Source organism: Rhinopithecus roxellana, chromosome 4, assembly GCF_007565055.1.
Source record: "Rhinopithecus roxellana isolate Shanxi Qingling chromosome 4, ASM756505v1, whole genome shotgun sequence".
Classification (NCBI taxonomy): domain Eukaryota; kingdom Metazoa; phylum Chordata; class Mammalia; order Primates; family Cercopithecidae; genus Rhinopithecus; species Rhinopithecus roxellana.
Window position 1 is genome coordinate 163,194,466 of NC_044552.1, and position 26,012 is coordinate 163,220,477.

The window sequence follows — 26,012 nt, forward strand, 5'->3', positions numbered from 1 at the left end:
TAATTAATTAATTAGAAATAAATAAATAAGAAGGAAAGGGGCCAAGACCAAGCCCTGGGCCACTCCATATTAGATATCAGGGAGGAGGAGCCAACAGCATCTGAGAAGGAGCATGTAATGGCATGGACAAAAAGAAAAAAAAGAAAAAAAAGTAACAGAAACCAAGGATAGAGTTTCAAGAAGGAAATCATTAACTCTGTGGAATGCCGCTGAGATCAGGTAAGACAAGGACAGGGAAATTGACCACTAGAATTCGGCAACATTGTGATCAGTCATAGGAGAATATTGGAGGTAGAGTAATGATTGCAAAGGATGGGAGACAGAAGGAGAGGTAATTTATTCAACAAGTTTTGCTTTAAAGATAAGCAGAGCTTAGAAGAGTAGCTTCAGGAAAAACATTTTTGTTTTATTTGTTTTAACATACGCTATGCTGATGTTACCTGGTGACCAAGATTTTAAATGCCCTCAGCTTAATTAAATTTTAGACAGGCTTCTTCTTGACAGTAGACCCCTAACATTTCTTTTCTTAAAGCATTTATTTTAAACAACATTTAATTATAAATTCTTTCTCTGTCGTTTTGAAACATAAATATTTTTAAAGGTCTCTTGCCACTTTCACAACCCAGGAGTGTCTTTCTGAAGAACCCAGAAGCCATCTCTTTAAAATGTAATCATCAGGGAAGATAGTGCCACTTGTCTCCCAGTTTCAGTGGGGGGGTAGTAGCTGAGCTTCAGCAGGCCCCTTGCTCCAAGTTGCAAAGCCACCCCTTGTCATGAAGATAAGTGAAGTTTATTAGCAAGCACAGATGGCCTACAGCCTTCCCCTAACATCTTCCAGTACTTTTCCACTAGCTCACCCCAGCCTTTGGAAATCCCACTGTTCTGGCCGGGTGCTGTGGCTCACGCCTGTAATCCCAGCACTTTGGGAGGCTGAGTCAGGCGGATCACGAGGTCAGGAGATTGAGACTATCCTGGCTAACATGGTGAAACCCCGTCTCCACTAAAATATACAAAAACTTAGCCGGGCGTGGTGGTGGGCGCCTGTAGTCCCAGCTACTTGGGAGGGTGTGGCAGGAGAATGGCATGAACCCAGGAGGCAGAGCTTACAGTGAGCTAAGATCGCACCACTGCACTCCAGCCTGGGCAACAGAACGAGACTCCGTCTCAAAAAAAAAAAAAAAAAAGAAAAAAGAAATCCCACTGCTCTTTGTTTTGGTGACATTGAATTCTGGCCTTACTCCCCAGTTGCAGCAGCATTGAGTAAAGTCTTCCTTGCCTGTTTAACTTTGTACAGTACGGTTCTTGCTTTGACACTGATTGGCTCTCCTGATGTTCTGTCCACATCCTCCACCTACTTGATGTGTTTTTTTGTCTTTTCTGTTCCTTGAGTTCAGCCAGTGGGGAACATGAGCAAGAGATCCTGGAGGGAAGGCAAAAAGAGGATTTTTATCTCCCTACTTCAGTCCCTCCCTATGAAGCTGTGGAGATTTGGCTTGCCCCTTTCCTCAACCAGAGGGCAGGACTGCTTTCAGGAGCTGTCTCCACACAGATATCCCTGACTCCAGCAGGAAATCACTCATTCTCTTCACCTTTCAGGCTTAGGAGGTTAAAAAAAAAACAAAGTGGAAATGGACAGGTGGAAGAGCCTTTCTGCCCTGGCGCTGGACTGTTTCTCATGACGTCCCGACTACACTTTATCCACCCTGGGTAAATGGTTCCTTTATTAAACTTTTCTCAAATTAGCCCATTAAATGTGCCATCTTCTTCCTGTAGAACTGCTAACTAGTACACAAGCCAATGGGAATTATCTAGCAATTGATGATGCTAAAGAACTATACAATAATTACAGGAGTAAAGTCCTTGAGAAGATGACATCGAATGAGAAGGCAGAAAGATCTCTATAAGAACTACAAAGCACTGCTGAAATAAATCATAGATGACACAACCAAATGAAAATACATCCATTCTCCTGGATTGAAAGAATGAAGATCATGAAAATGACCATACTGCCCAAAGCAATCGATAGACTCAATGCAGTTCCCGTCAAAATACATATCATTTTTCATGGAATTAGAAAAAGCACCCTAAAATGTATATGGAACCATAAAACAGCCCGAATAGCCAAAGCATTCCTAAGCAAAAAGTACAAACTGGAGGCATCACGTTACCAAACTTTGAATTATACTAGAAGACTGTAGTTACCAAAACAGCATGATAGTAGTATAAAAGCAGGCACATGGACCAATAGAACATAGAGAACCCAGAAACAAAGTCAAATACGTACAGCCAATTGATCTTTGACAAAGCATACGAAGCATAAATTGGGGAAAAGACACCCTATTTATTAAAAGGTGCTGGGAAAACTGGCAAGCCACATGTAGAAGAATGAAACTAGATCCCTATCACTCACCATATACAAAAATCAACTCAAGATGGATCAAAGATGTAAATCTAAGACCTGAAACCATGCAAATTCTAGAAGATAACATTGGAAAAACTCTTCTAGACATCAGCCTGGGCAAAGAATTCATGAGTAAAAAACAAAAATAAATGGGACCTAATTAAACTAAAACACTTCTGCACAGAAAAATAAATAACCAACAGAGTAAACAGACAACCTACGGAATGGGAAAAAAATATTTGCGAACTATGCATCTGACAAAGGACTAGTATCTAGAATCTATAAGAAATGCAAACAAATTACCAGGAAAAAAAACAAATAATCCCATTACAAAGTGGACAAAGGACATGAATAGGCACTTCTCAAAAGAAGATATACAAATGGCCAACTAACTTATGAAAAAATACTCAACATCATTACTAATCAGAGAAATGCAAATTAAAACCACAATGAGATATCACCTTACCCTGCAAGAATGGCCATTATTAAAAAGTCAAAAAAAAATGCATACTGATGTGGATATGGGGAAAAGGGAACACTTATTTGCTACTGGTGAAATGTAAATTAGTACAACCTCTGTGGAAAACAATATGGAGATTTCTTTTTTCTTTTTTTAGCCTGATTCATTTTTATTCTATACAGTATGGTGACGTTTTAAAACGTAAAAAGTAGATCTACCATTTGATCAAGAAATCCCACTACTAGGTGTCTACCCAAAGGAAAAGATGTCGTTATATGAAAAAGACACTTTCACACATATGTTTATAGTAGCACAATTCACAATTGCAAAGATGTAGAAACCAATCTAAATGCCCATTTACTGAGTGGATAAAGAAAATGTGGTCTATACACACTATGGAATACTACTCAGCCATTAAAAGGAACAGAATAATGTCTTTTGCAGCAACTTGAATGACTGGAGGCCATTATTCTAAGTAACACAGGAGTGAAAAACCAAAAACTGTATTCCCGTTTCTAAGTGGGAGCTAGGCTGAGTAGACAAAGCATACGGAGTGATATGACGAACTTTAGAGACTCAGAAGCAGAAGAGTGGGAGAAGGGCCAGGGATAAGAAGCTACACATTAAGTACAATGTACACTACTTGGGTAACAGGTACACTAAACTCTCAGAATTCACCAAAATATAATTTATCCATGTAGACAAAAACCACATGTACCCCAAAAAGCTATTGAAATTTGAAAAAGTAAAAAATAAAATAAAAAAGAACGGGAAGGCAGAACACAAAGGGATTGGCCTTTGGTGGGAGCATTGTAATAATAAAAAGGCAGAAGTTGAAGGTTCAGGTGTAGGTTGACTGGTAAATCTGGCGGTGAAAAGACGAGAAAGTTTGTTCAAGTCTGATTGCCCCTATTTTTTCACAGATGTGAGACATATAAGACCTTTGAATGGATGTGTAATGTGGACTTTGTGAGGAGTAGAAGAGCCAAAGTGTGTTAGGCAAGCAAACTGCAAATGCAGGTGAATTTCAGTGCCCTTTGAGATTTGCATTCATGGTTTTTTTTGTTTGTTTTTGTTTTTGTTTTGTTTTGTTTTGTTTTGAGACAGAATCTTGCCCTGTCGCCTGGGCTGGAGTGCAGTGGCCCAATCTCGGCTCACTGCAAGCTCCGCCTCCCGGGTCCATGCCATTCTCCTGCCTCAGCCTTCCAAGTAGCTCGGACTAAAGGCGCCCTGCCACCATGCCTGGCTAATTTTTTTTTTTTTTTTTTTTTTTTTGTATTTTTATTAGAGATGGGGTTTCACCGTGTTAGCCAGGATGGTCTCGATCTCCTGACCTCGTGATCCGCCCACCTCAGCCTCCCAAAGTGCTGGGATTACAGACCTGAGCCACCATGCCCAGCCGCATTCATGATCTTAAATAAAAAACAATCAGCAGGATTGGTAGTTCTTTCTCCTGGCTGCAGATTAGTGAGTGAGTTTAACCATGGTCAAAGTTTGACGCAACTAGTCTGATAGTAGGAAAGAGAGACAAGGGAGTACAGTGGTTTTCAAGAGGTTGACAACCTAAAATACAGAGAGAAGTGAGGACCTGATATCATATAAATATATCATTAAAAAGGTAAAGATGTTTCAGTAGGCTGGAGAAAGAATAATAGTGACCCCCAAAAAATAGATTTTCCTTTGCTAGAATGAAAAAAAAAATGTTTTTATTTTGTCTTCTAATATGTGAAAGAAAGATCTAAAAGCAGATAATCCTATATATACTCATTGATCATTTGTGTTTGACTAAAAATGTGCTAGGCAGCAAAGCAGGGTACAAACCATTAAAATAAAAGGAAAATAATGTGTCATTCCGTTTTTTAATTCCATCAGTTCCAAGGAAACGCAGATGATTGAACAGCCCTGAGGCTACTGAAGATACAGAGTCCCTTTACTGAAGATATAGAGTCTCAGAATGGTCTTCAGGGACACCCAGAAGCCTGATGACAGCATGAATGCTTGGACTTCTGGAGAGAGGGCTGGGTGGAGGAATTAGAAAGTGTTAAAGCATTCTTCTACCTTAAAAACATGTGTCTTAAGAAAAATATATATATTTTATTAATTTTTTGTATTTCAATAGGTTTTTGGAGAACAGGTGGTGTTTGGTTACATGAATGAGTTCTTTGGTGGTGGTTTCTGAGATTGTAGTGCACCTATCACCCAAGCAGTGTACACTGTACCCAATGTGTAGTCTTTTATCCCTCACCCTCTTCCCACCCTTTCCCCTGAGTCCCCAAAGCCATAGTATCATTCTTATGCCTTTGTATCCTCATAGCTTAGCCCCCACTTACGAGTGAGAACATACAATGTTTGGTTTTCCATTCCTGAGTTACTTTACTTAGATTGTCTTCGATTCCATCCAGATTGCTGCAAATGCCATTATTTCATTCCTTTTTATGGCTAAGAAGTATTCCATGGTATATATATACCACATATTCTTTATCTACTCGTTGATTGATGGGCATTTTGCAATTGCAAATTGTTCTACTCTAAACATGCATGTGAAAGTACCTTTCTTGTATAATGACTTCTAGAAAAAATCTATATTTTAAATGTATGTGTATCTACATATCTTAACGAATATATAATATTTATTGCATGTGCATACATATATGACTTTTCATATACACATATGTGTGTGTACATATACAGTTGACCCTTGAACAACTTGGGAGTTAGTGCTGGGCCCAACCCCTACACAGCCAAAAATCCACATATAACTTTTGACTCCCCAGAAACTTAACTACTAATAGCCTACTGTTGACCAGAGGCCTTACAGATAACATAAACACCGGATTAACACATATTTCATGTTGTATGTATCATATACTGTATTCTTATAATAAAATGAATTAGAGAAAATAAAATGTTATGAAAATCACAGGGAAGAGAAAGTATACTTACTATTTGCTAAGTGAAAGTGGATCATCATGAATAGCTTCATCCTTTTATTGTCACGTTGAGTAAGAGAAGGAGGAAAAAGAGGGATGGGTCTTGCTCTTGGGGATGACAAAGCAGAAGAAACTATGCATATAAATTGACCTGCGCAGTTCAAATCTGTTATTCAAGGGTCAGTTGTACATATATGTGCAAATACACACACACACACACATACATAAAATAAAATTAAAAATCACTAGAATCAGGACTTAGAGATTTTTTCTTTTAACCCTAGCAAAACAATGTTCAGCATACAGTGTTCAGATATAGTAAAACAGCAAAGGCTTAAAGTAGTGAACTCCAGCACACTTCTACCAGTTCAATGTAATGTCAAATAAACAAACACCCTTCCATTCTCAAGACTTCAGTTTCCTCATCTGTAAAATAAAGAACTGAATTAGATTTTCTTTGAATTTACTTCTATTCTAAAAGCTCTCTAATTCTACTAATATAAATAAGTAAATGAATACTGATTTATAATGAAAAACAGCATTTGTTGTACTAAAGGGGGTTTGGTGTCATAGCTAATGGTATATAGTCTTTGGCTAGCCCATCTGGGTTGAAATCCTGTTTCACTCCTTGCTGCTTGAATAAGTTACTTCACCTGTCCAACTTTCTTTCTACTGTAAAGGTGGAATAATAACCACATCATAGAGTTGTGGTGTATAATGTGTTAATCCACATAAAGAATGTAGAACAGGGCCTGACACATAGTAAGCATTCAATATTAGCTATTATTATTATCGCTATTAGAAAGCATTAAGTAAAAAGCTATGTAGCATGTAGTGTTAAGTATTTGTGTAGTTTTAAAATTTTATTTACTGATTGAGGTGGAAAAAGCTTTAATATTGTCAGAACAAAATTTAATTTCTGATTCTAAGTCTAGACTGTTTATGCAGACAAACAAACTTAACCCATTACTGGTGTTCTCTATGTTCTCTCCAGCAATTTCTCAGGTCTATTCACGTCAGGCCTCAATCAGTCCTTTTGAAGCTCCTTTTACAAATACCTCTTCCCCAGTTCCAGTCCCCTCTCCAGGACTCAGTTGACTAACGACCCTGAAAATTTAATCAGACTCAGACACAGACAAAGATCCTATTAACAGAAGCTTATCCATTATCTCAATTCAAACTTAGCAACCCAGTTCTCCTTAGGACAGGGTAGGATTATGTTGTTTTATGATCCCGGATAGCTGAGAGAATTGTTTGGTATAGTTAAAATTGCAAGTGTGTCTAAATGCCAAGTGTGACCTTATCTACTTCTAGTAACTGAATTTTGAAGTCATACCTTCATTAAGAAAACGTATTGGGTATGTATGCTTTTCCTTTAAGTGGAAAAGTTATAAATAGGCTGGGCATGGTCACAGCTGTAATCTCAATACTTTGGAAGAATGATCACTTCATCCCAGGTGTTTGAGACCAGCCTGGGCAAAATAGAGAGAACTCTTCTCTACAGAAACATTTAAAAATTAGCTGGGTCTGGTGGCACATGCCTATAGTCCCAGTTACTCAGGAGGCTGAGGCAGGAGGATAAGCTTGAACTCAGCAGGTCAGGGCTCCCGTGAGTTATGATCACAGCACTACACTGCACCCTAGGTGACAGAGCAAGACCCTGTGAAAGAAAAAAGAAAGGGAAGGGAAGGGAAGGGAAGGGAAGGGAAGGGAAGGGAAGGGAAGGGAAGGGAAGGGAAGGGAAAGGAAGGGAAGGGAAGGGAAGGGAAGGGAAGGGAAGGGAAGGGAAGGGAAGGGAAAGGAAGGGGAAAGGAAAGAGGTTATAAATAAATACTACCTAAGAGGACGCCTTCTGTGATCTGTTGAGTCAATAACTTTCATTTCTCCTATGGCTTTTAATTCACTCACCTTAGAGCAAATTAAGAATTGAATGGCACAATTAGACTGCATACATAAGGAAATAGCTGATTATGAAGGATCTTATAAGTCAAATAAAAAATTGGGATATTCTTGATCACTTATGGGAACATATTGCTGTGACTCTTACAAAGATCTCACTGTCCCCTCAATTTTGCATTTCATCTGCATTCATAGATGCAACTTTGTACCTGTAAGTTTTTAGCTTTGAATTGCTCAAAGGATACCTCAGATATCATTGCCATTCTTTACTGTCTTTCTCCCTTTTACTCCTCCCAGTTAGAACCTAGTGAAGTGTTCAGGAAGTATTGATTTACTAATTACACCCTCATTTCTTAAAACTCACAATATTCTCAATATAGCACCAAGACATGAAGAGGTAGAAAATATGACTCTCTAAGGCCATTTAAATTTTTGCTGGATGTAAATATTATTTATTGAGCCAAATTATACTATAAAATAAATACAAATGGAGAACTATTACAAAAAATTTGTAAGACTAGCATAAGAGATTCAACTAAATCTAGAATCAACAATCTCTCAGGTCCCTTCCCTATATCCTAATACATACCCTTAGATCCATTTAGAATTCATAAATATATATTTATGCACTTGTTTGAACTATATGCATATTAGAGAAAAAAATCTTTCAGAGAATATAAGCAAGTGCACAAACGTTATGACTTTCACAGAAAATCCATCACCTCTCCATTTTCCCCGTAGGTATGGCACCAGAGTCTCAAAATACTAGGTTATGACTATTTACCCTTTTGTAATGGAAAGTTAGCAGCATTAGCTGAGCAGATAGAGAAGGAAATAGAGCAGAATGATGGCTAAAGCCTTGGGGAATGAATATTCACAATGAGTAAATGGGAAGGAAGGAGTTATTCTGAGGAACAGAGAAGGATAGTTTTTTAGCAAACCTAGGAATAAATGGGATTATACAATGATTGTATGAATTATTGCTTCCTTTGGGGTCCCATTTTGACATCATATTTTTGGCAGAATATGTTTATCATAGTTTTACCCAGTCATCAGTTGCTAGCTCACATGTTAATACGTGGCACTTAATATGAAAAGCTAAAAATAAATTATATAATAATACAACACTTCCTAATGTTTGTAAAACACCCCTCAACATAAGAACAGTTTAGGACTTTTCTAATCTACATTCCTTACAAGCATTCTCACAGCCTATCAAGGATTCCATTAATATAGAACTCATGTTCATAGATCTAGAATAATGCTCACTTAGTATCACAGCATCTACCCCTCAGGGAAGAAAGTACACACACACACACACACACACGTACACACACACACACGGAATAATATAAAGTAAGTGTATTTCTAACCAGCATTAATCTAAAATGTTTTGGTCAATCAGAGTGTAATATCATTGTAAGTCAACCCCCTGGAAGCACTTTTTGGAATGCCAATGTTGATGTTGAGGAAACCATCTTAGAATTGCCAAAATAAATCTCAAATGGTAGCATCCAACCAGTTAGACACTGGTCGTTTAATCCTTCAGCATGGTATTCTGCTTCTAGAATTAAGTCTCTGTGCCCATTAAGTCTCTGCCTCCATTGAGCCTGTCACCCTGCGTGTCATTTACAGCCATCATTTGGGGACATTCCAACCATTACTTACACTAATTTCAAATATCCTGGGACTTAGTCCAATGTTTAAAATGTATTTTTTTCTAAAAGAACCTCTTAATGTGTCATCAGAAGACTAATTCTCTCTAAAATAATAATTATCCAGCCCAGGGGCACAGAGCAGAGTTTGATTCCAAATAATAAAGCAAATTTAACTTCCCAAGCATAAAACCTGGGTTCCTTGAAGAAAAGCACAATTTCGAATCAGAATCCTGTTGCTAGCCCTTTCTATTTGGCCCCAACCTGAATTCCAATGGAGAGACATAACATGGAACTCAATAAAATATGGGTTTAACTTTTTTCTTCCAATCCAAAAGAAGAATAGAAACATTTGAATAACCTTCCTGCATATACATGGGCTGACTGTGTAGGCTTATCAGAGCTTTCATCTTCTATAAAAGATCCTGGAACCATTTAAATAGCCAACAACAGAAATAGGGAATTCTAGATCTATGACTGCAAACTGGCAAGTCAAAAGCCGCTTGCATGTCAGATTTATTTTATGTGAACTGTGTTGTGTTTTGGGAGAAAAAAAGGAAATCTGTTTGAAGGTCTTTAAATGGAGCACACATTCCAATTTCCCAAGTCCCCTCTGCTTTTTATTAATTATACCTGCTCAATTAAACAGGACGTATTGAGTTTGCAATGAATTGCTTTTAAATGGAAGGAGGAGTATTTATGTGAACCCTCAAAGAGAAATAATATGTAATTGCCACCTGTCAACTAGAGTGAATCACCTTAAATCCCTGGCAAAGAATAAAGGCCTTTTCCTACCTAGAAGACCTTCTGCTTCTGACTGCAGAACAGACACACGGTTTTTTAAAAGAGCTTCCATTTTCTTTTGTTTTAAATACCAATTAATATTTGCTTTTACAGCCATCATCTCATTAAAGAAAATTTAGAAGTGCACAAAAGTAGAAAGATAATCTGTAGCTTCCCTTAACAAATATAAGCACTCTGGATATTCTGAGGGTTTTTTTGGTCTTTTGTTTTCTATGCATACATTGGTCTTGCTTTATATGTGGTTGAAATCTTATTGTCTAATTTTTCATCTTGTCTTTTCAATTTACTATCTCAAATATTTTCTGTAAGTCTTATTTTTGTGAGCAATACTATAATAAACAATATTCTTTGCAGACATTGCTTTCTGTTTACTGGGGTTACCATAGTTTCCATCAGAAATGAACTGAGTCTGTTTCTAATTTTTTCAAAATAGTACACTATATATCCTAACACAGTGCTGAATAATGCATTGTCCATATTTAAAATTATTTTCTTAGTATAAATTTCCAGAACAGAGTCAAAGACAGTGAGTAATTTTAGGGTTTTTAATAGCTATTAACACATTTCCATAAGCACTGAACCATTCTCAGTGGCACATTCAAAATGTCAGTGTAAGCTTGGTAGTCATGTGTATTATCGATTTCTAAAGATCTTTATAATGTGATACGTAAGCAGGATAAATGGTTTTTGAGCTATTTTTTTCTAAATTTGATCTTCCACCCTATGTTTTTCCAGTGTTTTCCCCTTAAATTCCAGCTACTTAATAGTTGACTGGAAGCTTCAAATCATCTATTCTAATCCTTTCAAGATTTGGAAATTGGAAGCCAGAAATGTGAAGTGATTTGCCAGCTGAATTTATTTTCTTTGTCTTTATTACTAATTTAAGGCATTAAGCTTCAAATAGTAAAACATGGAAGACATTCAAGTCTAGTTGGTAAGTTCCAGCTGATGGGAACAAATTCGGTTGATTCGTCTATAAGGATAACTTTCATTTAGAAATTATCGGTGCTAATGCAGGATTGGGGTATTTGAAGATGGTGGAAAAACAGGGGAAGGAAAGTAACCTGAAGATATTTACAAATACCCCAATCCTGCATTAGCGTTCTGCATGTGGTACCCAAAGAGCTGAACACCACTGGACAAAAATCACACAAGCAAGTAGTTTGATTTCACTTCAAACTTATGGTCACAATCCTTCCCTGTCCAGATAACCAAGCAATCTTGTTGTTTCTCTTATAAGCTTATGTTCTTCCTTCAAGAAAAACATTTCATACTTTGTATATTTTCTTAAATCTCCAAACCCCTTTCCTCTTAGCCCAAACTTCTACTGGTACTATCACTTCATACTTCACTGAGAAAATAAAAGCCATCTAAAACCACAACCACAAGGCTACCTGCATCTAAACCCACTCTCTTCTTCTTAGGTCCTTTTATTAAGGGCAAATCCATGTTATCAAATATGATCCCCTCATGTCTTCATAAGGGCTTTGTCTCTGGAATTATCTCTTTCTCCTACACCAGCTATCTCTTCCAGTCTTCTCAAACATTTCCATCAACATGCAAATACATGGTTGTATTTTAAAAACAAAACACAGCAAAGCAAATATTTTTAGTCACACCTCTTTTTGAGCTAGTGTCCTAATATTTTGTTTCTTTTAACAAATAAATGTCTCTGGAGAATAATCTCTAATGAAATCTATACTTCCTTACCTCATTTCATTCATTCCCGTCTTTATTTTGTCTCTATCATTTCATTAATACTGCTTTTACCAAAATCACCAAATAGCCACCAAGTTGCCAAATCCAGTGAATATTTTTCTATCACTGTCTAAGCAGCTAGTCTCAAAATGTGGTCCAGGCGTTCCTGGGGTACTCACAACCTTTCTATGTGTTCATGAAATAAAGTCTATTTTTAGTATTTGAGTATTAAAAGTTTATGGCTATGGTTTCAGATACCATATTGCAATTAATCATTAAGAAATTGTCTCTTATCAAGTTTGGGTACAGTATAAAAGAATATCCACAATTATCTTAAAAGGCTACTGAAATATTACTCTCTTTTCTAACCTTGTTTTTAAAGAGACTTGCCATATTTTCTTCTTATGCTTCAACCAAAAACAATGGAGCACACCAGATTGAATGCAGAGAGACATGAGAATCTGGACGTCTTCTATTAAGTAAGAAATTAAGGAGATGTGCAAAAATATAAAACAATGTCACTATTTTCAATATTTTTGTGTTGATGAATAAAGTTGTTTTTATAAAAGTTTGTCTTTATGTTGTTATAAAATTTTTGCTATTTTTAAATTAAGAATACATATTTTAAAATTTTATCACTTTTAATTTCTCGTATGATAAATGTTGATTAGATATAACCCATATAAACAAAGGCTTCTTAGTATTTCCGTAATGTCTGGGAGTGTAAAAGACTCTTCAATTCAAAATGGTTGGAAACTTACCTCTGGTCTAACTCACCCTTGTTTTTTTTTCTTTTAGAACACTACACTCTACTTATTTTCTTTCTACTTCACTAATCCTCTTTTTTTTTTTTTTTTTTTTCACACTGGATCCTCCTTGTTTGTTAATTCTCTAAATTGTAGAGTTACTTGGAGCTCTAGGCAAGATCCTCTGTTTTTCTATATCTGCCTTCCTACGCAATCATATTTACTACCAGGGCCTTAAGTTCTACCTCTATAAGGTTAACTCCCAAATTTTTATCTCTGAGCTTCAGAATTTGTAGATAATCATATATCACATTTCTACTTAAATGTCTTTAAACTATCATGTACAAAACTTAATGCTTAATTCCACCTCTCCAAACCAATCTTCTTCTGAACTTCCCACATAATAACCTCAGGCCAAAGACCTGGAGATCGTCCTTGAATTTTTATTCCCCTTGCCTTCCGCATCCAATAGAAAATGCTGTTGTTTCTTCTTCTGAAACATACACAGAGCTTTCCACTTCATCCTATTTTCAATGACACTGATTTAATCCAAGTCACCATCTTGTCACCATTTCTGACATAGTCCCAGCAATAGCCTCCTTTCTGTTCCCCAAATTTTGACTCTTGCCCCACTTAATTTATTCTCCAGAATAATCACCCCTCTATTATTCTCTATCACAGCACTCTTTCAGTTCCCTTGGTGCACATAACCGTTCGGTGTTTTTGCTTATGGTTTGTGCATTATCTGTCTCCTCCACAAGACCGTCAGTTCCCTAATGGCAGAGATCAGGTCTGTTTGTTCATTGCTGTCTCTGAGAGACCTAATACGGTGTCTAGCATGTAACTCATTCTGACTATTTGATGATCTTAGTCATCAGTCCATGATATCTTGGAAATTCCCTGTGGTAGTTTTGACTGTGTCAACTGAGATAAGCTGGAGCTATATTACCTAGAATCTCACTCCTTGTGTCGTAGCTGGGTAACAAGAGAGATGTGAGGAGGGGAGCAATAGCCATTATGTTCTGCAGTTTGTGGAGGGTGTGAGGTCCCACTGCAACACAATCACATTGGTATGATCCGATAGCTCACCCTGATTGTGTGGGGCAGCCCCTCCAGCTCCTGCCAGATCTCATCAACTTCTCCAGGTTCTATGTATCTGGTGAAGGATGCCAGTTTTTCTTAGTGGTCACCTGCATCACTAAGGTTCAAGTCCATCCTTATCCTCCTCATGGGCTTCCAGCATGTCCTTGCCCTCCTCATCTTCACAATCACTAAGCTGAGTGTGACCACCAGCCCTGCAGGCCTACAGCTACTTTAGGCCACATCACATGCATAGACAATAGCCTTCCTTTCATGAAAGTTTTAACCTACTCACAGAATTGCTTATTGTCTACTCCCTATGATAAATTCTTTTCTATATCACTCAGAGAGGTTTCGCCTCTTTCATCAAACCCTACCTAATACTTTTCCTAATAAGAAATCTCATATACCCAGTTTATCCAATCTGCTACCACTAATAAACTTAAGCAATTTGAAAACTATAAAGAGAAAACAAGTCTTAAAAATGTCTATCAATCACTCTGATAAGAGTCAATTTGCTGAGACGGCTGGGAGTTTGCCTAATCTTAGAATAGAAACAATCAAAGGTAAGATCCCAAAATTTCAAGTCCACAACTTCTTCATAACCAGAACCCAAAGGATTTTAAAACTTTTCTTTATAACTGGAACCCAAAGGATTTTAAAACTCTACCTGGCAAGCTGACAACCCAGGAATATTTGTTTACATGTTTGTTTTCACTGAAACTGTTAAATTCGCATGTATGTATAAGCATAGGAACAATGTAAGTCATGGAAGAAACCAGGAAGCACATATTTGCATCATTTTACTAGCTTTCTCAAATATTCAACTCAAAATTGCAAAAAGAACTATAAAATCTGATGTAGATTTTAAAGCCAACAAACCCAGACTCAAGCTCTGAAATGACCATTGCACATTCATATAAGATACTTTATGCTAGAATTTTCAATTTGACAGTAAACCAGCAGATAGAAGCAAGTCTGCAGGCCTTTCCTAGTCACCCTAAAAATAATTGTTTGCCAAGTTCACATTTTCTGCCAACTACTGACAACAGTACCAATTATTTTCCTTCCATATTCAGTTGGTGTATGTGGCTAAGCCTGCACCTCACTGACAGAGCTATAAATTTGCAGGCTGTAAAGATTTAATGGTGGGACCCTGTTAGTGACAGCTCTATTTGTGGTGCAGACACCTCACGGGGTTGATGGAGGTCTGGGCTGAGGATCCAGTTCATTCCTTTTACATCTTATCCATCAGCTTCCCTAAACTACTCCCTGCAAATTCTAGGAAGATTTAATGCAGCATTCCCAGAAATAAGATCAAGTTTAACACTTTCCTCATATTATGGCAGTTTTGAGTATCACTTTAATAACGATAAAAAGACTTTGAAATTTATAACACTTTTCTACTAAGAAGCCTATATGTAGTTTCAGGTATTCTTACTTATTTTTACCTCCTTAATAAAGAGAGAATATCTGTTTTATAAATGAGCACTCTGAAATTAGAAGACTAAATGCCTTGCCTTAAATCTCTTGGGAAATGAGAGAGACTTATCCAAAATCCTCTTATTTGTAATGCAGCCTTTTGCACTTCTGTGTTGTTTCTTAAAATTAACTCTCCCCAAACTTCTTTAATAATAAAACATTGTTATTATCTCAAGCACTAGCATTTATGGAGTGTGCTGTGAGAGCACTGACAGTTCACAGAGAATTTCTACATCTGCTCACTCACAGCAGCCAAGTGAAGGTTGAGTAAGATAATGCTTACTCTGTGTGGTTTGGCTGTACAGTCAACACATAAAGGGAAGAGGGGGCTGGCATAAATTTGTCCTGGAAGTTTTAATGTATGTTGAAATATCTCCATAGTATATGCAACAGCAGGAAAATGCTTATTTACTAGAGTATTGGAGTTTTGTCAGAAGTTGCAGTTTTAATAACCACTCAGTGTTTCTGGAATACATAGTCTTTCTAGTACAGCATCCAGTACAGTCTGTACAAAAGAAGCATAAAACAGGCTCCTGACCACCAGAGACTTACAGTTTAACACAGAATGAAAAGTGAACAGATAATATGCACATTTGAGATCAAAGGGCCAAAATGTGGTACAGCCTAGAAGTAAAATGAGGATTTGGAGGGGACGAACATCTGTGTGGACAACAGAAGAGTTGCGGTTTAGTGAAAAAAGCATGGAGTTCAGAATCACAGCGAGCCCACCCCTGACATAGTCTGTGTGACCTTCAAGACTTTCAAGCTCATTTTAATCTCTCTGGGCCTCGGTTGACTCATTCATAAAATGGTATCAGTATAAAATGCTATTGCTCCTGCAACGAGATGACGAGAATTCCATCACCTAACAGACATGTTAACTGCTTGTCCTGGAGCAGGTGTTCTGTCAATAGTGGCCATTACAACATTTGGGAGACTTCTTGGAAATGCTCTCACCAAAAACCATGTATAAATCTACTAATAAACCTCAGATAGCAAAATCCTCAGCAATGTAGAAAAGCTATGGTCATTTTGGGTATGCTAGAAGATTTTAGAGACAATTTCAGATTAAGAAACAAGAAGAAGCCAGTTAATTAATATTGCTGGTGTGCCACAGAATGTTGACAGAGTTTTAAAAGAAGCAGCAGCTTAAAGCAGAGGATATGTTGACATCTGAATGTCCACAAACACAGGAGCTGTGAGAGGGGAGGAGCCCAAAGATTGGAAATTACTGTGTTCAGATGACAAAGAAGCTACTGAGTTGGGGTTCATTTGCATGCAAAAAAATCACTTTGGCCTACAGTCAAAGGATATACTTCAGGCTCAGACAGAAAGCACCTTCATTCCTAAGAGGACAGGAGAGCTATGAGAACATGTTCTGTTTTACTTAAGAAATATCACAGAGGGTAAAATGACTCTCAGTTTAAACTGTGCTTTAATGACATAATTTCTATTAAAGATGTTCTCACCTTGCTGGAAAAATATAAATGTCTCTTGAGCATGTGGTCACAAAATGGGTACCAAGGAGAAGAGGGGTGCTAGGCAGAGTACTGGCCCCTCAACGATGTCCAGGTTCAAATCCCCAGAACCTGGGAATATGTTAAGAAACAGTGCCAATATGGCTAAGGATAGGATCTTGTGAGTAGCTTGGATTATTCAGGCAGGCTCAGTGTAACCATAAGGGTCCTTGTAAGAGGAAAGAGGAGTGTCAGAGGAAGGAGATGTGATGACGCCATGCTGCTGGCTTTGAAAATGCAGAAAGTGCTACAACCAAGAATTCAGGCCACCTCTAGAAGCAGCAAAGGTGAAAAATGGATTCTCCCCAGGGTCCCCAGAAAGAACCAGCCAGGTTGACACCTTGGCTTTAGCCTAGTGAGACAGATTTTGGTTTTCTGGCCTCCAGAAATGTAAGATAATGAATATGGATCATTTTTAGACACTAGGCTTATGGTAATTTGTGACAGCAGCAATAAAAAACTGATAAAGAAGGTTCCAAAAAATAGGGATTCTGGGTATCTAATCTTTGTAGGGGAAACCTCTGATTCTTTGGCCAAAGGCAACCATGAATAAGTCAGGGGATGGCCTGCCCCTAATCACAACATCTGAGTCTGTTGTTTTTCAGCAGGCAAGGTCTAACATGCAGTCTATTCCAACTGGAGAACAATAATAAAAAACTATGCTGGAACGAATCTACATTTTTAGAATCTGAATGTGCTATATTCATCAAATTGTGACATTGTGATGTGTTTTGGTTTCTGTAGTGCAAGGTGATCCAAGGGAATCTTACTCACCCAGCATGGAATTCAGGGAGCATCAAACAAATGGCATTCTGCTTACAGAGCTTTCCTAAGCTCGTTTCTTGTAGTATTTTTCAGTGTGTGAGTGTGTGTGTGTGTGTGTGAATAAAGAGGGTAAAAATATTTTACTAGTGATTTTCTGCACATGATTAAATAGAATTTCACTTCAGAATAATTCTGTATTTTACAGTACTAATGAGAGATTTGTAAAAAGGATACAAGTAAAAATTAGAAAATATTAATATTCTAACCATGAATAATTTAAGTAAATGCTATTATAAGCATACAATGAAATATTGCACAATTATTACAAATTATAAAAGATTATGTAAAATATAGAACTTTATCATATTTATGGTATATATGATTTGGAAAATGGTGAGGATACATGCATCTAAATGGTGATAATTTTTTGTTGGTGTGGGATGACTGGAGATTATGTTTTATTTCTTTATACTTTTTATCAAGCATGCTACATATATGTAAATATATATATATATATATGTATATGCCACTGGAAAATATATATATGTCACCAGAAAAAATATTTTAATTAAAACTCTTAGAAGAAGCCTAGAAAGACCAGTGCAATTTGCCATAGCTGCATGCTCTGAGGGGACTTTGCTATAAAGCCACTTTGGGCATATGTGTCCTGCTTTTCCTAAGTGGTGATAACACAGATAAAGCTTCTGATACAGCTTCTGTGGCCTCACAGGACAAACTCTTTCTGACTAAATTTGTCAGGCCTGCAGTTCAGCATTGCTTTGCTACAACACTGCATATTCAAAAATGATAACTCTGGCACTCAGTCAACTCCGTGATTCCAATGGACAGAGTCTAACAGTTCGTCTCATGGTCACTAAACAATAATAACAATAACACCAGAAGCAACAGTGTCTTTTTCTGAGCACCTATTACTTATCAGGCACTACACCAGTCCCTTTACTCTTATTAGCCTAATCCATATGCCAACTCTGCAATTTAAATTATTATCTCGTTCTAACATAAAACAGAGCTGAAATTCAGATTCTAAAGTAACCTGCCAGGACAAGATATGCCATATATTGGTCTCAAACTATAACTCATTGACTTTACATTTTATGCTTTTACTGATGTACTACATTATTAAATATGCATGTATGTGTCTGTGTGTATATGTACAGTTACCACTCATTGGGCACTTAGAATATGACATACACTATACTTTTGTTTTATCACAGCAACCAAATGAAGCGAGTTGTATTCTCCCTACTTTGCAGATGTGAAAACTGTAAGCCTAAGAGGTCAATTTATTTGGCTGAGGTCACACAGCAGCGAACAACACAGCTGGCTTTTTGCCCACGTTTGCTGATCCCAGTGGTCTCTCATTATCACAGCCTGACCCTGAGAGCATATATTCCCTCAATCACCTGTACGCTCTGGCCTCCATCTTTCTATTGCTAAGTTTAAACTCTGGGTTGCCTCAGCCAAGGAGAGAGAAAATGGCCCTTGTTCCTGCCTCAAAGTTTGCTGTTCTGTGACTTATCTCCTGACAGCTACCTTCCTGTGCCTGAACTCTCCCAGACAACTACTCTACTACCTGCCTACAACCTCTCATGCCTTGACTGGTTTCCGCAGAATAAACCTACCTATGTGAGCCTGTAGTGGCCACCACATTCCAGTCCTGCTCATTCTTCAGGATATAACATCTGGTTCTTTGAATGGAGTTCCTGAGAGGCCTTTATTGACTGGCCAAGTTCCTGCGTTGCCCCTGGTAAATATCCTGCCTATCCAATGTTGCCTATATCCCATAATGGGATGACATAATAGGAAAGTACTTTAACACCTTTTTTGCTATTTGAGTATTCATACTTTCCAGGGCAAAAACACCTAAACAAGTGAAAGGCCACATATCCAGTACATTGTTAAGTTAGCCTCCAGATCAAAATACAATGTGGAATGCATGAGCTACGATTCAAACAAAAATATCATCATGGAAGACACAGTGATACCATATCATGCAAGCCTATTATGCAGAAATAATCAATGCCACTGATGTTGATGAATGACCCAGAACAGCACAAATAGCAAATTGCCATTTGAATGTCAAATTTTCAGCTTCCAAGGCAGAAACTATTATCTCTCTAACTCGTCTGAACGACCCCGGAGCTGTGCATCCGACTCTTGAGTAAGCTATCATTCCATGTCTTCAGGCTCACAAAGAGCCTCAAGGTTGCTCTTGCCTCACAGAGCATGAAATATTTCCCTGATTATCGCTTGGTGACAGATTTAACATTTTTAATGTAACTTCTAATACGCAAGATGAATCTTCCACTTTTAAATTCTCGAATAGAATCTGAGACTCTTGGCCCTGCAGAGCTCTTAAGAGGTCATGCAATTCATCCCTCAGCTTGCAGGCAGGTCCACACTTATCCTCTCAGACATGTGACAATCCCTCTGATTTTAGAAGACTTTACAGCCAGGATGCTTTAACAAACTCCCTCCATGCACATGAAATGTTCACAGCTTTCACTCTCAGGAAATTTTCTTTTGCCTTTAACCTAAAGCGTTGACGCTTCCTTTTCAGTCCATTGTTATGAAATCACATGTACTCTTTTCTTTTATGGTTTTCAGCATTTCCTCTTCTCTTTCTTACATAATAATAATCTTCACATTTTATTATAATTTTCCATCTCCTCAGCAGATTGTTAGTTCTGTATAGGTATTAGATCTTTTCATAGATCTTTTCTTACATCACAAGCTTCCAGCAAAAGGTGTGCTAGCATCCTTGCTTAGCCCTATTGTAGAACTTAGGATATTGGTTAAAATTCCTTATTTATTTTCTGTCTAACACTATCTTCCTCATTCAGAGCTGTCTGAGCAAGAGAAAGAAATAAATATATATGCCCAAATATTAACCAAAAACATACATATTTTGAAGCTCTTAGAGAATACTTTCTATTTGGAGCATACACAACAGATGAATAACATAAATTACTTCCTTTAGTGAGTCCTCAAAAGGAATCTCAAATCTCTTCGTCACAGGTTAGGATTTCCTGGCTTCAGATCCATCACAACAGCACTCATCTATCACACGTTCTGACAGGCAAATATGCCCTAGGTCTCCAGTCAGACAGTTGCAATAAGCTATTGATTAAAACGGAGTTACGCTGTTTTAAAATCTATTGTTCAACCATTTTTTCTGACCTAAAATTTGGTATCCTGGCTAAAACAATTAAACTGATTTATGCAGTCATTTCCAGGGTATCATGTAGTTAGAGAAAAATAGTAAGTTTTATATTTTGGGATGCTATGCTATTAATACTATTCTATTTATGTATAAGTAATATTATGCTCCCATTCTTCCAGAAATAATTTAAATAACTTAAAAACATTTCTTATAGATTGCTACATTAAAACAATGAAAAAAAAATAAAAAGAAGCCAAGAGTAAACATAGAGAAATGAAGAAAAAGTTGTATATGAAAATAAGAATGAAATAATTACTGTCATTGGGAAGTCAAAACAAAAAGTTATAGATTTAGAATTTCTCAGTAACAGGTAACCTAAATGACATTAATAAATAAAGGAAAGCCTAAACAGACACCTGAGAAGCAAATATTTCCCCAGAATTAAATTATAAGAGGAATCTACAGGGTGATTTCTTATTTTTAAAAATGAATAAAATATTAAGACATTGTTTCAACACCTGGTTTGCAGAAGTTGAAGAAACATACTTCAAATGCTAATTCTATGCATTGGCTTAACAAAAGACAACAAAATTCACTAGATTAAAAACCTCAGGTTTGGCAATGAAGAAATCATTGGTAAAAACCAAAAACACAACTCATGAAAGAAAAAAATGTTGACTCCATTAAAATTACAAACTTCTGCTCTACCCATGAAAGAAAAAATTACAAACGTCTACTCTGCCCATGAAAGAAAAAAAAGTTTGACTTCATTAAAATTACAAGCTTCTGTTAAAAGAATGAAAAAACAAGCCACACACTGAAGAGAAAATATTTCCAAGACACAAACTAATTTAAAAAAAAAAGTAGGATCTAAAATATCCAAAGAACTCTTAAAACTGAACAATAAGGAAATGAACAACCCAGTTTTTAAAATAGGCAAAAGATCTGAATAGACACCTCACCAAAGAAGATATAGGAAATAAGTTGGATAGGATAGGATAGGATAGGATAGGATAGGATAGGATAGGATAGGATAGGATAGGATAGGATGGGAAAGGATAGGAAATGAGCATTTGAAAAGATATTCAACATCATATGACACCAGAAGACTGCAAATTAAAACAATCATGTGATACCACTACACATCTGTTAAAATGGCTAAAATTCAAAACATTGATATCATCAAATGCTGATGACGATGGAAAGCAAAAGGAACTCTCATTCATTGCTGGTGGGTATGCAAAATGGTATGGCCACTTTGGAAAAGAGTTTGGTAGTTTCTTACAAAACTAAACATACTGTTACAGTATGATCCAGCAATCATGTCCTTTGATATTTACCCAAATAAACTGAGAACTTCTACACAAGAGCATGAACACAAATGTTTGTAACAGCTTTATTTATGATTGCCAAGACTTAGAAGCTACTAAAATGTCCTTCAATACACCTGTGTGAATGAATAAACTGTAGTGCATTCATATGAAGGAATATTGTTTATCAGTAAAAATAAATTAGCTATCAAGCCACAAAAAGACACCAAGGAACCTTACATGTATAGCATAAAACAAAGGAAGCCCATCTTAAAAAGCTAGTTTATAGTTTCTGGGAAAAGCAAAATTATGGAAACAATAAAAAGATCAGGGTTTCACGAGGGAAGTGGAAGCGAGGAGGAATAAATAGGTGGAGCACAGGAGAGTTTTAAGCCAGTGAAACTATTGTGTATGATACTGTAATCGTGAACACAAGTCATTGTATATTTGTCAAAGCCAATACAATGTACAACACGAAGAGTGAACTATAATGTAAACTGTGGACTTTAGTTAATAATAGTGTATTGTTTGTGGTTCATCAATTGTAACAAATAGACCACAGTAATGCCAAATGTTGATCATAGGGGAAATTAGTTGGGGGTGAGAAATAGAGGGAATTGAGGAGAGATATGAGAAATCTCTGTACTTTCCACTCAATTTTTCTGTAAACCTAAAAAAAGTATACTAATTTTTAAAAACTCATTAATGGCTAAGCTTACTTAGAGTAAGTACTTTATAATAATCTAACTTGATACAAGAAAAAAAGTTAGAGAACCTAGAAGAACAATACCTGTGATCAATTTCAGCACTATTGACATTCTGGGCCTAATAATTCATTGTTTGGAGCAGGGTGAAAGAGGCTGTCCTGTGTATATTTAGCAGTATCCTACCCTCTACCAACTTGATACCAGAGCAGCCTCCTACTCAAGGTGTGACAACTGAAACTGTCTCCAGACATTGCCAAATTTCCCTTATCAGGCAAAATCACCATCAGTTGAGAGTCCTGTCTTAATGCTCTCTCTCTCAAATATCTAGTGTATCAAACCCACTTTCAACAAGAGCTGAGTAACAGGTAATTGAAGATTCAACTATTTATTAAAAGGGCAGATATCCTGTGCTATTGATTAAAATACATTTGTATCTTTAGATGTCAATCACATTAAAGAGTAGTCTACTGTTTTACAAATATGTGTGTAAACCAGTTTATTCTTGTCAGTTTTGCTTTGCAGTTCTAGTCTCTACATCCTTCTTCACCCCACAGTGAAGTTATTTGTCCCTCTGAAATAAGTTCAGTCACACCTCAGTTTCCATAGTTTGCAGGCTCCTCTGGTCCTTCCCTTATAGTCCAGACCAATGAATGGGCTTATATTTTCTTCCTGATGAACATCTGCTTACTATTCCAAATCTGAGCATAGCAGAATACTTACCCACACTGCTGAAAATATTAACATGCTGAATAGGTTTATGTATTATTTTCCTTTTGAATACTAGAAAATTGTAAAAAGCAATTTTTAGGAGATGTTGAGCTCTTCTTTCTAACTCTGATAAGCCAACAGATTGATTTGATTTTGAATTCTTTCATGATCCTTTTTCTGTGCCCAGAAACAAACTTAATTTTCCACTCTATGAGGGGAAAAAACAAACTCTACCCATGCCCCATTATCTCCTTCAATTTACTTCTGTCTTTCTTTTTTATTTACTAAAACCCCTCTTGAAGAAGTAGCCTCCTTCAGTGTGTCTGCCTTCTCAATTCCATTTATGCCCCATCCTATTTTATCTTTCATTTCCTCCAGTTCACTGAAATTTCCCCACAAACATCCCCAATTATCACTTGACTAAAAACTACAATGATGTATTTTCAGACTTCACATTATTCAACATCTGCTACTACATCTTCCTGTTATCTTTAAAATTTTCTCCTTTTTTCGGCTCCTGGAATACTATTATAGTCTTCTTTTTCCTACTTCCACAAATATTCATGTTTCAGTTCCTTCTTGATTCCTGTTTCTCTGCACATGTCTTAAACTCTGACCATCAGTTTTCCACACTTTGTTGCTTCACTTTTAATTTCCATGATCACTCTAGTTATCTCATACACTTCACCAACATCAAGTTTATTCATTCCACTCCCCTTTCAAAACCAATTAATGAAGACACAAAGAAAAAAAATTCTCTGTTCCTTCTTCTCATTTCTGCATTTATAAATATGGGTTAATGTTATCACCTTTGCCCAAAGTAGAAATGCATTAGTTTTCTTCTGTTCTTACCTTTCCACAACCATGACACTCAATCAACCTTTAGGTCCTATCTCAAAATTTCTTATTCTTTCCTTTTCACTTTCATTGCCTTGACTCAAATCTCTGCTATCTCTTACTACGGTAACAACACTGTGACCCAACCATCAGAAGATCTTTCTAAATATAAATATGATCTGGTTAACTTCCTACATATCATCCTTCTTTGATTTCTTTTTACTCTGTCCAAAATGCATTATCATGCTACATATGAGTTTTCACAATCAGTTTTTGACATGCGTCTTCAATCTCATAGTACACTTTTTCCTGCCATATAACTCATGCTTTGGTCATATTCCAGTCCCTCTATTTAAAATGTCTTTCCTTTTCTTTCTTTTGTAGGAAAATTTCTACTTTTTATTAAAAAGTGTCATGGGTGCATAGTCGGTGTATGTATTTATGGGCTACATGAGATATTTTGATACAGGTATGTGATACACAACAATCACATAAGGGCAAATGGGGTATCCATCACCTCAAGCAATTATCTTTGGGTTACAAACAATCCAATTTTACTCTTTTAGTTATTTTTAAATATAGAATGAATTATTGTTGACTGTAGTCACCCTGTTGTGCTATCAAATACTACATATTATTCATTCTATTTTTGTATCCATTAATCATCCCCACTTTGCCCCACCAGTTCCCCCCACCTACCCATCTCAGCTTCTGATAATCATCATTCTACTCTCTATATCCATGAGCTCAATTGTTTTAATTTTTTAGCTCCCACAAACAAATGAGAACATGTGGGCTGGGCATGGTGGCTCATGCCTGTAATCCCAGCACTTTGGAAGGCCAAGGTCGGCAGATCACAAGGTCAGGAGATCAAGACCATCCTGGCTAACACGATGACACCCCATCTCTACTAAAATACAAAACATTAGCCAGGCACGGTGGCGGGTACCTGTAGTCCCAGCTACTTGGGAGGCTGAGGCAGGAGAATGGTGTGAACCCAGGAGAACAAGCTTGCAGTGAGCCGAGATCACGCCACTGCACTCCAGCCTGTGCGACAGAGTGAGACTACGTCTCAAAAAAAAAAAAAAAAAAAAAAAAAAAAGACAGAATATGTGAAGTTTGTCTTTCTGTTCCAGGCTTAGTTCACTTAACATAATGACTTCTAGTTCCATACATGTTGTTGCAAATGAAAGGATCTCATTCTTTTTTATGGGTAAATAGTACTCCATATTGTATATTTGCCTCATTTTCTTTATCCATGCATTTGTTAATGGACAGTAAGATTGGTTAAAATCCTTGGCTACTGTGAATACTGCTGCAATATACATGGGAGTGCAAGTATCTCTCCAACATACTGATTTCCTTTTTTTGTGCATATACCTTGCAGTGGGATTGCTGGATCACACAGTAGCTCTATTTTTAATTCTTTAAGGAAAACATTCTCCATAGTGGTTGTAGTAATTTACATTCCTACCAACAGTTTACAAGGGTTCTGTTCTCTCCACATTCTCACCAGCACTTGTTATTGCCTGTATTTTTGGATAAAAGCCACTTTAACTAGGGTAAGATGATATTTCATTGTAGTTTTAATTTGCATTTTTCTGATGCTCAGTAATGTTGAGCACCTTTTCATACACTTCGTTGTCATTGAAAATTGCTACTTTTAATTTAAAAACTAAGCTGGCACAGTGGCTCACACCTGTAATCCCAACAATTCTAAAGGCTAAGGCAAGAGGATTACATGAGGCCAGGAGTTCAAGACCAGCATAGGCCACATAGGAAGTTTTCATATCTTTAAAAATACTAAATGCTAACAACTCTATGAAGTC